This window comes from Cyprinodon tularosa, unplaced genomic scaffold, assembly GCF_016077235.1.
Source record: "Cyprinodon tularosa strain WSP-4 unplaced genomic scaffold, ASM1607723v1 ctg178, whole genome shotgun sequence".
Lineage (NCBI taxonomy): Eukaryota > Metazoa > Chordata > Actinopteri > Cyprinodontiformes > Cyprinodontidae > Cyprinodon > Cyprinodon tularosa.
In genome coordinates, this window is record NW_024038597.1 from 280,696 (window position 1) to 284,807 (window position 4,112).

The window sequence follows — 4,112 nt, forward strand, 5'->3', positions numbered from 1 at the left end:
CAGTAAACATGCTGAAGGAAAATGACTCTGATCTATAAATAGACTGTTTTTAAATGATGCCATTACATAATGCAGTTTGCATACTGATCTCTGTGACAGCTCTGCTATACATTTTTTTTTTTTAAAGCTTCTGCAAACGCATAACCTTTTTTATGGGACCCAGTGTGGCTATACAGCTGTAAAAAGGCTGGTCATACTTTTTATATTCAAGGACTTTTAACATTGATGAGTCACACAAAAAAAAAAAAAAATACTAGAAAAAAATTATTTTAATGTAACTCTTACCAATTCTATGTCCATGATTTCTGGAAATGACTGTGGAGGAGAGTGTTTTGAAAGTGTTTTCTACCACTGGGCCTAAGCAGGGAGAAAGTCCTGATGTTACCTAGCAACAAGGTATTGTATCCCTCTCACAGAGCAATCTCAGCTAAACTCTGACCTGAAGCTGGAGAATAAAAACTCTTTACAAAGGGACTCTACTGGTCCTGTAGAGGAGAGCGTATCGGTGTGCTGGGAGTTACTTTATGACCCTGAGTGTGTCTCGGATTCTTTAAATCGTCTATTTTTGCATTTTATGGGTATTATATTTTTTTTCTTGCAAAAGAATAAATACTTACAAATAAAAAATATACTAGCAATAATGAAGAGATCTGTGTGTCAATATGATCCTGAAGCTTTAAAAGTCACTGCATAGGTGTCAATTGAGAAACACTGCCCCCTACTGGCTATGGATTGAACTAACCTCTCTATGATATCTTAAGATGTGTTTCAGGCTTTTTATAAAACAGGCCTACTAGAGAAATACTCTGCAATACAGAGGGATGAAGAGCTCAGCATTGTTATATAACATGAAGTCAAACCTTGGATTCACTGCGAAAAAAGGCAGAACCAGAGCAGTATGACTAACAGCTGATGTTACATAAGCGACATTCAGCTGCTGAACACTCCTCACCGTGTTTCCCATAAACTCAAACTAAAAAGGAGGATAATATTTCAATATATAAAAAACATTTGATAGATCAAAAAACAATCCCTGACAGAGCAATGGCCCTTTTTTTTATCATCTATCACCGCCAAACACCATCACATCATCGCTAAATGAACATTTCAGCATTCAATATTTCTCACATTGTTTAAGGTGATAATCATTTAGTCCTTTTATATTAATGAAATTAAAAAAAAAAATAATCTGACAGCTGAATCTAATGATGATGTAAGAACTGCTTCACCCCCTAGAGGGCGCACTTGTTTACCAGAAAGATCCATGGCTTCAGCTCTGCTTCAATTCTTGTTAAACCAGAGATTTTATTTTGAAAAATATTGTATGCATCTAATATAGGAAAAAAATAGCCATATATGAAATGTATGATTATATATTTTTAATAAATAAAGCTTGTATCTACTTAATAATATTATTAATAATTGAGCAGATATCTGGGTTATTGCTGTTGTTGTTTTCCTTTTATCCAGGACCATAAGAATGATAATGGAGGCATCTGAATAGATCTGGCTTAGCGGCATTATCAAAGTCCTGAGTTTTTGATGCGCAGAAAGGAAAACCACGCCTCACTGTGTGACCCCCCCAACCCCCCAGGCCTCTAGTGGACCAGCTTGCTGTGACCCACTTCTTTTGTGGCTCTGGTTGATCAGCTCAAGAGGCTTTTGTTTGTAATCATTCCTGTCCATCTCCCCCCAACCATCATACTAACCTCATCCTACATCCATCCATGTGTTATCAAACAACGATCTGAGAACAAATAAAGTAGCTTTAGGGGCCTCGTGAATCTTTTCATTCTTTAATATTTCCTCTTTTTTATACGTTATTTCATCTTCTCCTGCAGCTTTTTATTTTTCAATAAAAAATACATTCAAAATGTTCCACAACAAAGTATAAACAGGTTCCTGTTCAGCAGAAGGTGCATAAAAACATCCTGCAGTGGAACTTTGGGTTGTGTTTCCAGGAGCTCCTGGCTTATCGCTCCACTTTCTTCCTGCTCTGCTACCTATAAACCCTCCATTCATACATTGTTTGCAGTCATTGCTGCCATGAACTTGGTGCTCTCTGTTTGTTTTTATATCATTAATGAACACTTGGCTCTTTGCTTCTGTTTATTATGGGTCTGTTTTGTCCACAGTCGCTTTGTGTTTCATGTTCCCCAGCACTGAATGTATTTATTTAGCTTTTTTTCAATAAAAAGCAACATAAGTAGTATAAGACTGGTTAGTTTATGTATTTTCTTCTGTCAGGGTTGGAAGTTTCTTCCGGCTGGAGTTTTTTTCCAGGAATTTGCCATCTTTCTTTTTTTTCGGTGAGTTTCTTCAATTCAATTCAATTCAGTTTATTTATATAGCGCCAAATTCAAAACACATGTCATCTCAAGGCATTTTACAGTTCAACCAGATAATACAGTCAAATTGATACAAAGTTTTCTATCTAAGGAAAACCAGTTGATTGCATCGACTCATTGACTCAAATACAATACCTCACACTAAGCATGCTTGTAGCGACAGTGGGGAGGAAAAACTCCCTTTTAACAGGAAGAAACCTCCAGCAGAACTTTCTTCTTCCTGAAGAAACTCAGAAGGTCAAATTTAATGGAAAGTTTTGTTTCTTTTGGTGAATATTTTTACCTTAAGCAGGTCTAGATCTAGCAATAACCTTGAGGTGGGTTCAATATCTATAAACCAGGGGGGTTTAGGGGCGGGAAGAGCAGAAGAAATGAAAGAAAAAGAAAGCCAGCTGGTGGAATCTGAGGATGCAAGAAAGCGTTTTCCTACCATTTAAAGGCTGTTAGTAAATGAACACTTCTGTATTAAATATGTAATTCCCTGATTAGTTTTCCTCAAGGGTTTTTTGTTACTTTGCATGTTTTGTAACCAATAGTTATTCATTCATCTAGACTTGTATGCATACATTAATAGACTTAGACAACTTTTATTGTCATTTTGTAAACACAGAGTGTATACACAACAACATTTCGCTTTGTACAGCTCTCAAGTTTCTCAGAATTTTATGTTTTTGGGCTTTGCTTCAGTTTCCTGTGGGAACCTTATTAAAACAACAAAACTCACCTCTGCCTCCTCATCTCTACATTTGGGCTTTAAAAACCTCCACTTAACTTTGACAAAAGTTTCCACCATTAATGATTCAATCTGCTTTTGGTCAAATTTAAATGTTTTGGATCATAAAATCTATTTTTTACATTAGACCATAACAATAATAGCATCACTTAAAGTAGATTTAGTCATTTCTTTGATTGATTGATTGATTGACTTTATTGATCTCACAGTGTAAAAATTTATTTTTTACACCAGCTCAAGTATTCAAAAAGTGAAGAAGAATGTGCCAAAGAAGAAAAACGGGCATGGGATATATACAGTATATATAATGCGTCCATATATGACATCTTTTTATTTATTTATTTATTTTTAAGTAGGATTATTGTACAGGGTTACTGCACAGGGTGTTTACATGGGTATTTATATAGCTGAATACTTATAGTTAGATGTTAGATATTCTTATGTTGATCTAAATCACCTTGCCCCCTGTCATAATGGGCTTTAAAGATCTGACCCACATGCAGAGAACCACTCAGAGACCAAGGGTAAAAGTTAACAGGTTTATTGAGGGTTAGCAAAAACACTGATGGAGAGAGATATTCTGCTGGGTAACACTGTTGGATCTCAACGGACTGGTGAACCGGAACCAGAAACTCTATAGGGGAGATCACAATGATCAGTTCAGGGACTGTGGGAAAAAAGACAGGCTTGTATCTTTCTTGAGAGGCACTTATGTTTTGAGGGGCTCTTGGTTATTCCTTGGATCCAGTTTGTGCGGTTAAATCCAGAGAAGAATTAACTCGTTGGAGAGCGGACAGGCAGACTAACGTTGGACCCAGAGGAGTAAAGGCGCGGAGTCTCACTTGGTTTTCCAGAAGTGGATTTGAACGGCTCGTTGTGGAGGTTTTCCCTTGCTCAGTGTGACTCAGTTAATCCTTCCGGGGGGGGGGGGGGGGGGGGGGGGGGGGGGGAGAAGGTCCAGGCTTATCCAGGGATACAGGAAGGCTTCCTGCCGAAGAACAAAGACAAAGTAAGTTTAGACTCAGAGAGAC